Raw genomic sequence first — 12048 nt, forward strand, 5'->3', positions numbered from 1 at the left:
ATGTGAGAGTTGGACTGTGAAGAAGGCTGAATGCCGAAGAATTGATGCTTTTGAACTGTGGTGTTGGAGAAGACTCTTGAGAGTCCCTTGGACTGCAAGAAGATCCAACCAGTCCATTCTGAAGGAGATCAGCCCTGGAAGGACTGATGCTAAAGCTGAAACTCCAGTACTTTGGCCACCTCATACGAAGAGTTGACTCACTGGAAAAGACTCTGATGCTGGGAGGGATTGGGGGCAGGAGGAGAAGGGGACAACTGAGGATGGGATGGCTGGATGGCATCATGGACTCGATGGACGTGAGTCTGAGTGAACTCCGGGACTTGGTGATGGACAGGGAGGCCTGGCATGCTGCAATTCATGGGGTCGCAAAGAGTCGGACACGACTGAGCAACTGAACTGAACTGAAACTGATATTTTCAGAATTATAATCACAAAAAACACAATATTTTAAAGCTAACCCAGGTAGCTTTATAAAAGCAACAAATGAAAGCCATTAAGCAATGAAAATTACTGCCTGTGTATTAAGTGCTAGTTACCAGTCCTTTCCAACTCTTTGCAACCTCATGGATTGTGGCCCACCAGGCTCCTCTGTCCTTGGAGATCTCCAGGCAAGAATACTGGAGTGGGTTGCCATTCCCTTCTCCAGGGGATCTTCCCAACCCAGGGATCAAACCTGGGTCTCCTGCATTGCAGGCAGATTCTTTACCATCTGAGCCATCAGGGAAGCCCATATATTGATTAACTTAGTATTAATGGCTAATAATTTTCTATAAAATGCCTTCAAAGTATCTTTAATGTAGTTAGCAAGGAATTTATTTTCTAACTCGATACACAGCAAACTAGGAAATTTAATCTTTAGTTACCAAAATCTGAAAGGTACACATTATATGTCTTAATAGAAAATAAAAATGATTCACTTCCCTGCTTATCTCCTGCTTTTCTTAGTTTCATCACTTACTTCTTCTTAACCCATCCCATCCCCCAAACTAAATGATTTGAAAGGAGGTGGACTGTGTTGGCTTTTAGGACCACAGGTGTGTTTGAAGAAAGATGGTTCATTCTTTCATAAACTAAAATTATAAATTAACAATAATAACCAGTAGTCATTGTGCTCCCTGGTGGCTCAGTGGTAAAGAACCTGCCTGCTGATGCAGGAGACATGGCTTTCCCTATTATTCATTTATAACCCCCCAAATCAGTACTCACAGTGTTTTCGTGGTCACTTGCAGAGACACACAGAACAGCAAAAAATCCCAGCTGCCCAGGGTACATGTTCCCAGCAGAGAGTGACAAGATAACATTCTTTTTGTTTCAGCCCTCTTACTGTAAACAAGTATCACTTTTTTTGTTGTGTGCTTTCTGTTTGAATTTCATTGTTTAAAATTCTTAAAAGCACAGAGCTGTCTACTGTTTCTAAGCACAAGAGGTTATAGTGTGCCTTATAAAGAAAATGCGTATGTTAGATAAGCTTCTTCCAGGTATGAGTAATAGTGCTATTGGGCATGAGTTCAATGTTACTGCATCAAAAATATTCAGGTATCTTAACAGAAGCATAAATAAAACAAGGTTGTATATTAAATAAGGTGTCTTATCAGAAGCATGAATAAAACAATGTTCTGTATCGATCACTGAATGATGAAAATGTTGTGAACAGAGGCTCACAGGAACTTAGCCCTGTATTTCCCCAGGAGCAATGGTTCAGTATTTACTAAATCAGTGTTTGTGGTGTCTTCATAGACCCTAACTACCATGAATAACAAGAATCAACTGTAGCTCCCCTGGACTTGTCCAGAACAGTTGCCTTTCTGACCTTGGAAATAGCACCTCTGTGGTTTCTCACAAACAACCTTCTTGGAGACAGTAAATATTTACAGGAAGCCATGGATGAGGACTCAGTAAACCCGAATTCAACTCTGCTCCCCAAGTCTGGAGGGTCATCCTGAGGAAATTATTTAACCTTTCTTTGTAGGGCCTTGTGATCTGTAGAATGGTTTCCTTAATTAAAAAGGAAGAATGTGAAAGTACTTTCAAGCAGATATGTGTAAGGTATTGTTCCAAGTTGAACAAGGGCTTTTCAGATCTCAGGATACCTTGGCATGATTTTCATGGAGCACCACTGTTAACAAATTTTAGAAACTTGATCATTGTGTCTGAGAGATAAGAAGAGCATTCTCTTTAGTAAATGGAACACTTTGTTACTCCCAGAATGTCCTGGTCATCATTTGTTCTTGCCTGATGTCAGAAACTGCCTTTCAACCTCCTTCCTCCCAGGGAGCAGTCCAGCATCCAGTCACTCTAACTCAAGTGTCCAACTGGTGACAAGTAGTGCCAAGGAAGGAGTCCTGGCTGGTGACTCAGGACAGCTGAGATCTTATCTGCCATTGTTCAACTTTGTTACTGAAGGTAAATTATTTCACAGCTTTGGGCACCAGTTCCTTTATTTAAAAGTAATTTTCATTAAACGCTGTCCTAGATGACAACTATGGGGAGGGGCTGATAGAGGATGAGATGGTTGAATGGCATCACCGACTCAATGGACATGAGTTTGAGCAAACTCCGGAAGATGGTGAAGGACAGGGAAGCCTGGGGTGCTGCAGTCCCTGGAGGATACAGAGTCAGATATGACTTAGGGACTGAACTGAGTTCATGGGACTGGCTGCCCCACACGTATTTGGATGTGGTCAAACAAAACAATACCAAACGGTACAGGAAAGAAAGCATGTTTCTCTTTCCTCACTATCTCTGTATCAGTTTGCTGGGGCTACCATAACAAAATATCACAGGCTGGCTGGCTTAAACAACAGTTTATTCTCTCAGAGTTGTGGTGGCTTGAAGATCAAAATCAAGAAGTCAGCAGGTCTGATCTCTTCAGAGGCCTCTCTTGGGCTTGCACATGCTTGCTTCTTGCCACGTGTTCACATGATTGTCTGTGTGTCTGGTGTTTCTTTCTCTTCCTAAATCCTTATAAGGACATTCGTCATATTCGATAAGGGCCCACCCTAACACCACCATTTTAATTCTCTTTTTAAAGGGCCTATCTTCAAATAAAGCCACATTTTGAAAGCCAGAGGTTCAATATAAGAAGGGGAGACACAAGTTAGCCCACAACACAGGTCATTAGTTTCTCAAAATCATCCCAGATTTCAGTTTCCCTTATATTTAGATGGTGAGTTCTTTATAAAGCTCTATGTACTTGCTTTGCTTTTTAGAAATTCCTAATTAGCTTTGGTTTTCTTAAAGTGGCATGCCTTTATCGTATCTCCAAGTTCTTACTGTAAAATAATCCATTCCTTCATCAAAGATCATCTTCCTAGAACCCCCCTGACCTCTTTCCTTTTTCCTAATTTGCCTGATTGCTTTATTGACTTGCTGCATCACTGTCAACCTGGGATTTGTGGGCCTCTGATCTTTGAGCAGCTGCCTCTGTGCCTGAAACCTCTTGGGGAGACCCATGGGGAGAATGGTTCTGTTTCTGCAAGCTTCTAGATTGTGTATATTCTGAGCTGTGATGTTTCTCCATCTTGGGACATGCATCCATTCAGACTCATTTGCTTTCCACAATCCCAGAAATTATTTAAAACCTGAGGTTTGCTCATTACACCTGCTTTGTTTGCCATGTGTGACTTTTTCTTCTTGCATATCTTTATTATCTTTCACTGGGACCCTACGAAGGAGGGACATAATCATATGTGCCCAACCTTTCTCATTGTATCCTCACATGACTGGAAGAGAGGCACGTCTCTGTGGCCTCTTTTATAAGGACATTAATTCTATTCATAAGGGCTCAGCCCTCACGACTTAATCACCTCCCATAAGCTCCACCTCCTAATACCATCAACTGGGCATTAGGTTTTCAGCATAGGAATCTGGGGCCACCCTGCACCACTGCCCCTCACATGGGGAGGGGCTCAGGGAACATGAACATTACATAATAGTGAAGCCACACCCGACAGTAACTACCCTAAGAAAAGGGAGTAAAGAAAAAGGGCAGCAGGCACGCGGGTGGTGAAGAGGAAGGGGTATCTCAGTTCTAACACACGAGTTGGGAGTTTCTCCCCAAGTTAGGAGTTACACGGCGTCCAGGGAGGCACACCCGGCCGGGCTGGTCTTTGTGCGCATGCGTAAAACAAACCTCCGCCAACGACCGCCTTCTAGTCCGGCTCCCTCCATTGCGCATGCTCAGTGTGATCTCTTAGTCAAACGCGCTCTGGTTTTTCTGTATTGAATCTCAGCGGGCGGGGCCCACAGCTCGTCTGTCCCTTCGATAGCTCAGTTGGTAGAGCGGAGGACTGTAGTTGATGTACTAAATGAGAGACATCCTTAGGTCGCTGGTTCGACTCCGGCTCGAAGGAGACAAATGTATTTTTGTCGAGCCTCCTATCATCCTTTCCACGCAAGGATTTCCCTGATAATCCATTACGTTCCAGAAAACAGGTGAGAGCTCTTTCGCGGCAGCTTTGGTCTGTGGCAGCTTCCTGGGTGTGAAATCTTTTGCGAATCCCGGAATCGGGGACATGAAGTCCAAGTTCCCAGAGGGGCAGAGTCAAGTCTTCGCGGGGCGGCTGCCGGGTCAAGGTTTTCTGCTCGTTTCTAAAGCGTCTGTGGCGTTTCCGAACCCCTGAGTCACAAAACAGCCACGCCGCGTCCCCGGGGCCAGCCCCCCAACCTTGTCTTCAGAGCTCAGGCGAGGTCGGCGATACGAGTGCTCGTGGCGGCAGCCGTGAGGAGGTGGGAGAGCGGCAAGGGGGATCCTGTGCCCAGGAAACTAAAGTACACGAAGCGTAGAAACCCGAGTCAAAGTTACCAGGATAAGTTGAGAGAGCGTTCTCCCGCTCCCTTCGATAGCTCAGCTGGTAGAGCGGAGGACTGTAGACGAATGTTGCCAGCCATCCTTAGGTCGCTGGTTCGATTCCGGCTCGAAGGAGAGGGTCTTAATTTTGTTGCTTTGGCCTTAAACTATGAAGAAAGGTCAAGAATGTGGTCAAGAATATTTATCTTCTCTTGTAAAAGCTCTGATCTCTCTCTAGAGGAAGAGATAACGAGCCGTGGCCAGCGGTGGGGGATTAGCTCAAATGGTAGAGCGCTCGCTTAGCATGCGAGAGGTAGCGGGATCGATGCCCGCATCCTCCAGTTTTTCTCTTGGTCTCCCGGTGGTAGTTTTTCTTTAGATTCTCATTCGAGCCTACGTAGAGCTGAAAGTTAGCCGTAGGGCAAGTGAGAAGTTAGGCGAGCTCTTGAGTTTACCGCTACTAAAACATCCCAGGCGAGGGCTAACGGGTGCTTGCAGGGGTAAATTTAAAATTTTAGAAGTTTTAGACCCATTTACTTTGTGTAGTTCACGAAATAGGTTCGTTTTCTTTCCAAAATTGGCGACAGACTGCAGTCACGTCTGCCGGCACTCACTGTCTTTTGTGATTGATGGCTGCTCTTAAAGGGACCCATATGAGCCTAATCGTTAGGGGGAACCGACAGAGAAACAAACAAACAAAACAAAACAACAACAACAAAAAACAAAACCCAGAACTTGGAAAAGGACGCTGGCTACTTTAAACTTATGTTGAGCCTGGGAGGCGAGGACTGTTCTTGTCCATCTCAACTGCATATAGTGGGATGCCTGGCTCTCAGCAGATCCAAGACGGATAAGATAAGCAAGGGGTACCTGAGGACAGATAAGGAAGTGGGAAAGTCCCTGGACCCAGAGGCTTCTTGTTTGAGGATTCTAACGTCATTTCCGACCTGGTAAGTAAGTTTGGAGAATTAACTAGAGACCACCACCAGGAAGGACTCAATTGGGCTGCCCTAGAGTGTAGCCTGTTTGGTTAAACAAAGAGGTGACAAAAACAAACACAGATATACACAGTCACTGAAAGATCCAGAAATTTAGCAGAACACACACAAAGCCTTTCCTGGTAATAAAATCTTTTCATCATAATTCCTATACGATAGCCATGAAAAAGTTGCACAAACCATACTGCTGGTTGTCAACACAAAATATAAACCTTCTAGACAAAGGCAGAAATACCTTTTGTGAGGGTTAACAATTAAGAAATGAAAATACTTTTATTTATGTCCATTTTAGGATTCTAGCCAACCTGTATATTTTTTGTTATCAATGATTACAACCTGCCATTTTTTATTGGCATAGCTTTCATTTTCTAGGGCAGCCTCCATTTTTAATTATTTTCAATAAAGTCTCTTAGTTGGATATATAATGATTTACTTAAACTCTATCATTATTTTTGTGGAAACAAATTTACAAAGTAGGAAAGAGAATCCTTTTATCAGATAATATGTCCCAATTTCTGGTTTGGATTATAGGGGTTCTAGCTGGCTGACTAGAGGAGCTGGCAGTGAAACTAAAAAACTACAAGACCAAGAAATGGGTAATAAGTAAAGGAATAGGAAGGAAAGCACCCCAAAGCCAGGTGGAGAACACACATTTGGGGCAAGTGAGCTGGGTGAGAACTCAGTCTTAGGATCAGCAAATCAGCTGTAGGATGTAATTCATATAAAAAGTCTGAAAGTGTAAGCTGAGAGGCACTACTGCTGAGTGGTCAATCACGTGGGCTGTGAAACCTGACAGACTTTCTTGTCTTTGTCAGTCCCTCGCTGGGTGACCTTGGGCAAGTTGCTAGACAGACATCCTGGTGCTTTCATTTCCTCATTGGTAAAACAGGGATAATAATAATGGAACCTACTCTTAATTAAGATATAACATATAAAGTCCTTACTGCAGTGCCTGGCACATAGTAATCACACAATGAACATGCACTGTTATCAGTGTATGCTATCTGCACACCATAGAGGGAAGGACTGGAGGGGATATTCTAAAGGTTTCTATGTGTGTTTATATAAATATATATGGAACTGAAGGAAAGAAATGCTTGATCTCTGGTGCAGGAAAAGTAAAACAACTCTAAAAATACAATATTATGGCTAAATGAGTTATGACCATGTAATAGTATAGCCTTTGAAATTATATTTATTAAGAACATCTATTGACTTTCAGTTTAGTTGCTCAGTCATGTCCGACTCTGTGACCCCATGGACTGCAGCATGCCAGGCTTCCCTGTCCATCACCAACTCCTGGAGCTTACTCAAACTCATGTCCATTGAGTCAGCGATGCCATCTAACCATCTCATCCTCTGTTGTCCCCTTCTCCTCCTGCCTTCAATCTTTCCCAGCATCAGGATCTTTTCCAGTGAGTCAGTCCTTCACATCAGGAGGCCAAAGTATTGGAGCTTTAGCTCCACCATCAGTTCTTCCAATGAATATTCAGGACTGATTTTCCTTAGGACTGACAGCTTGATCTCCTTGTAGTCCAAGGGACTCTCAAGAGTCTTCTCCAACACCACAGTTCAAAAGCATCAGTTCTTCGGCACTCAGCTTTCTTTACAGTCCAACTGTCACATCCATACATGACTACTGGAAAAACCATAGCTTTGACTAGATGAACCTTTGTTGGCAAAGTAATGTCTTTGCTTTTTAATATGCTGTCTAGGTTTGTCATAGCTTTTCTTCCAAGGAGCAAGCATCTTTTAATTTTATGGCTTAGGAACTGACTTAGGAAATGTTAATAATTGAATGTTAAGTGAATAAAGAATGTACTGAGCAATATAAACAAACATAAATTATCTGCAGAGAGCACTGAAAAATGCACTAGAATGTTAATATTAGTGATCTTTGACTAGTAGGATTACTATGACTTTTTCTTCCCTAAAATTTAAAAATATTTTCTAAGTTCTATACTAAATATTCATTATTTTATTGAAAATATGATGAATTAAAAAAAAATAACAGCTAGCATTTATTGAGCACTTCCTACAAGCCAAGCACAGTTCTAATTACTTCACATGTGTCAACTCATTTACTTCTCTCATAAAGAAAACAACAGGCCCAGATGCCTTTAGCAGTGATTCTACTAAGCATTTAAGGAAGAAATACTAATTATACACAGACTTCCAGAAAACTGAAGAAGATGGAGTGTTTGTCTAACTTATTCTATGAAGCCAGCATTATCTATCCCAAAACCAGGCAAAGATATTACAAGAAAACTACAGACCAATATCCTACATGAATATAGATGCAGATTTTTTCAACATTTTAGCCAATTAAATCCAACAATATATAAAAGGGAAAATACATCATAACCAAGTGGGTTTTTTCCAAGAATACAAGACTAGTTCAACATTCAAAATTCAGTGTAGCTCATCGTAATACTAAAGAAGAAAACTACATGGTCATTTCAGTAGATGTAGAAAAAACATTTGACAAAATTCAACATCCAGTCCTGATTTTTCAGACTGTCAGCAAACTTGGAAGGGAGGGAGAAGGGAACTTCTCCAACCTGGTAAAGGGCATCAGTAAAAGACACATTTAAAATAACACTTAGTAATATGAATGCTTTCCTCTTAAGATCAGGAGAAAAAACAAGAAAGTCTATTCTGAGGTATCTGCTGCTGCTGCTAAGTCGCTTTAGTTGTGTCCGACTCTGTGCGACCCCAAAGACGGCAGCCCACCAGGCTCCGCCGTCCCTGGGATTCTCCAGGCAAGAACACTGGAGTGGGTTGCCATTTCCTTCTCCAGTGCGTGAAAGTGAAAAGTGAAAGTGAAGTCACTCAGTCGTGTCCGACCCTTAGGGACCCCATGGACTGCAGCCTACCAGGCTCCTCTGTCCATGGGATTTTCCAGGCAAGAGTACTGGAGTGGGGTGCCATTCTCTGAGGTATCTAGCCAGTGCAATATAGCAAGAAAAATGAAATAAAACCCTCCAGATTGGAAAGGAAGAAGTAAAACTATATCTATTCACAGATAATTATTTAAAATACTGATTATAAGTAGAAATGATAATAGTTTATATGGTTTGGGGTTAAATAAAATATATTAATAAAATTAATTTCATTGGTTTGTGTTTTTTAATATGGCTACTAAAATTTAAAATCATATAAATGGTTCATATTTATCACTCAAATCTTTCTTTTTATCTTCTTCGGCCACACGGCATGTGGGATCTTGGTTACCCATTCAGGGATTGAACCCATATCCGCTGTGAAAGTCTTGGAGTCTTAACCACTGGACCACCAGTGAAGTGCCATTTAAATCTTATTTCTACTGGACAGTTAGGTCAGAAATGTAGTTAGGGGCCAAATCATATCAGGCCTTAGGGATCACAGTGAGGATTAATGTCTTTATCCTAGAGGTAATATGACCATAATGGGATTTAAATAGAGAATGACACATGAGAAACAAACTGCAGAAGGCAAGAGTGAATTCAGAGAAATCAGCTGGCAGGCTAGGGTACAGGGGAGGTAAGACTAGACTGTGCACACTTGAGAGCGGAGCCAGCTGATCTTGATCTTGGAGCCAAGGTAAGGTTTTCAGACATGGCCACTGGGAAGGCCTTAGGCTAAAGTATTTGTTACTTGTTGGGACTGTCACTATTTATTTCTGGGAGGTGAAGTATGCCAAGAAATGTTCAGAGGAAAGTACAATATGTTAGTTTTCTAACATCTCCTCAGAGATATTTATGATGAAGTAAAATCATAAACAACAGATTCAGAAAAGGAGTAATTATCAAGAAGAAAAAAAAGCTTTCAGCCAAAAGTTTGCAAACTGTCAATGAAAGAAATGCCATAGTGTTAACTTCTGTTAAGTACTTTTCAAGTGAGTTAATTTTTTTTAATTTTAGATTTTATAAAATATTTCTTTGCATTAAAAAATTTAAAATGACATATCCAAGCTGCCTATTGCCAGAAAAACAGCTAAATTGAAAAGGTTGACAATATAGACAGAAGGAAAATGTTCAGTATTTTTTAGATGTCATGAGTTGAGTTCTTAGTGTAAGGAGAGAGAGAGAGAGGGATAGATGGATGAATGGATGGATCAATACTGCAGGGAAGAATTAACAATCTTAGTTTTTTGGTTTGCAAAATATTAAGCATTGGCCTTTGTTCTGGCATGTGATTAAAGTGATTTTCAGGAGACTTAGCTGGTGCTGTACTTGGACCTGAAAGTCTCAGTCCACTCATGACCTAGTGTTCCAATCTAATGAAACTTTTCTTTAGCAATCCCCTACTCTCTGCCTCCATATCTACCCTGTTTGGTGTTTCTCTCCCCATTTTAATGATTTAGTCAGCCACCAGTTTTCTCATTTCCAGTGAGTAAAAGAAGGAAAAATTCTTCCTTTACCTTAGAGGAGGAGCTGGGAACAAGATCAGCCATTTAGTTGCTCTTGTTTTCTTTTCCACCAAGGCTGCTTTGCTTCCAACTACATCTGTTTTTTTACTTCCCTGTAGCTCCACCTTCCATCTGTTTTGTTTGATGAATGACTAGTTCCTTGAGCTAAGCCTAGATCATTTTCAAGTACCTGAACTTGCAATCATCTATGTTAAAGAGACAAAAAGAACACATGAAATGAATGAACTGAATTCATTTCGTGAATGAATGAAATGAAAGAACACATGAAAGGGTAAATAAAATGCTGAAGGCATTCTGGAATCCTCGGGAAGGGTACCATTCCTGATACTGAATCTGTGGTAACTAACACCTCCTATTCCCAGAGTGCTCTGTCTTATTTTGCAAGTTGGAATCAAGAGTTGATGTTGCAGTGAAGAGTGGGGTACATGTGTCTTTTTGCATTATGATTTCCTCAGGGTATATGCCCAGTAGTGGGATTGCTGGGTCATATGGTAGTTCTATTTTTAGTTTTTTAAGGAACCTCCATGCTGTTTTTCATAGAGGCTGTATCAACTAACATTCCCACCAAGGACATGTGGACACTGATGCAGAAGGGGAGGGTGGAACAAATTGGGAGATTAAGACTGACATATATACACTACCATGTGTAAAACAGATAGCTAGAGAGAACCTGTTACAGAGCACAGGGAGCTCAGCTCAGTGCTGTGATGACCTACAGAGGTAGGCAGTGGGAAGGAGTCCCAGGAGGGAGGGGATATATGTATACACAGAGCTGACTCACTTCGTTGTATAGCAGAAAGTAATACAACATTGTAAAGCTATTATATCCCAATAAAAAAATGCAAAAACAAAAAGAGTTGATGTTGTTTTTCTAACTATTCTTGAGTTAGAGGAATTTCATATCACCCTAACCAGAAAGTACAAAATCCACCAAAAGAGGGAGACTCGGTTCCTGCCAGAGAAGTCTTCATATACGTTTCAATTTTCCCCAGAGATTTTAGCATCTCATGTTCTAGGGCTGGTGTCCAGCCCCAAGTGGTTATTTAAACATAAGTTTAAACTAACATGGGTTAGTTGGACATGGGTTTGATCCCTGGTTTGGGAACTAAGATCCCACATGCCCTGGGGCCGCTAAGCCCATGAGCCACAACTACTGAAGCCCATGCCCTAGCGCTCATGCTCTCCAACAAGAGAAGCCCATGCGCTACAACTAGAGGGTAGCCTCTGCAACTAGAGAATGCCCACATGCAGCAATGAAGAGCCTGTGCGCCACAAAGACCCACTGCAGTCAAAAATACATACATTTTACAAAAAGAGATTAAAAATTCTCTGCGACCCCATGGACTGCGGAGCACCAGCTTTTCCTGTCCTTCACCATTTCCCAGAGTTTGCTCAAATTCATGTCCATTGAGTCAGTGATACCATCCAACCATCTCATCCTCCGTCGTCCCCTTTTCCTCCTGCCTTCAGTCTTCGCCAGCATCAGAGTCTTTTTCCAATGAGTCAGCTCTTTGCATCAGGTGGCCAAAGTTTTGGAGAAATTGGTATCCTGCAAATACTTTATTTGTTGGGATGGTGTAGCACTAAGAGATTTTTGAACCTTATGTTCTCCCTTCCTAAGATGAAGAACACTGAGATCTGCATTTGACTGGATTCTGAAGTCTGAGTTCATCTGGCCTGGTAGCTAGCAGTCAAGAGTCTTCCCTTTCAGTCATCACCTCTCAGTGCCAAGTCCACTGCTGGGTGTAAACTCACGTTTTTAGGGACTCATGTTGCTTCCTTTGATTTATTTGGGGGATTCGGAAATTTCTGGAGGAGCTGAGAGCCCATAGTGGTTCTGCTTCAGCTTC

The 12048-nt window shown here is 41.9% G+C and overlaps 1 protein-coding gene and 3 non-coding genes across 4 annotated transcripts in view; all 4 read left to right on the forward strand.

Moving 5' to 3' along the window:
• Window positions 1-4175: 4175 nt before the first annotated feature.
• Window positions 4176-12048, forward strand: part of TRIM55 (tripartite motif containing 55) — a 58556-nt gene continuing 50683 nt past the window's right edge. Inside the window, exon 1 of the mRNA XM_069600128.1 lies at window positions 4176-4434. The gene's annotated coding sequence lies outside the window, so the exon portion shown is untranslated. The remainder of the gene's footprint in view (window positions 4435-12048) is intronic.
• Window positions 4259-4352, forward strand: TRNAY-GUA (transfer RNA tyrosine (anticodon GUA)). Its single transcript has 2 exons — window positions 4259-4295; window positions 4317-4352. It is a non-coding gene; the product is annotated as a tRNA-Tyr (tRNA).
• Window positions 4836-4924, forward strand: TRNAY-GUA (transfer RNA tyrosine (anticodon GUA)). Its single transcript is given in 2 exon segments — window positions 4836-4872; window positions 4889-4924. It is a non-coding gene; the product is annotated as a tRNA-Tyr (tRNA).
• On the forward strand, window positions 5058-5130 carry TRNAA-AGC (transfer RNA alanine (anticodon AGC)). The gene has a single exon. It is a non-coding gene; the product is annotated as a tRNA-Ala (tRNA).

Source organism: Ovis canadensis, chromosome 9 (assembly GCF_042477335.2).
Source record: "Ovis canadensis isolate MfBH-ARS-UI-01 breed Bighorn chromosome 9, ARS-UI_OviCan_v2, whole genome shotgun sequence".
Classification (NCBI taxonomy): Eukaryota; Metazoa; Chordata; class Mammalia; order Artiodactyla; family Bovidae; genus Ovis; species Ovis canadensis.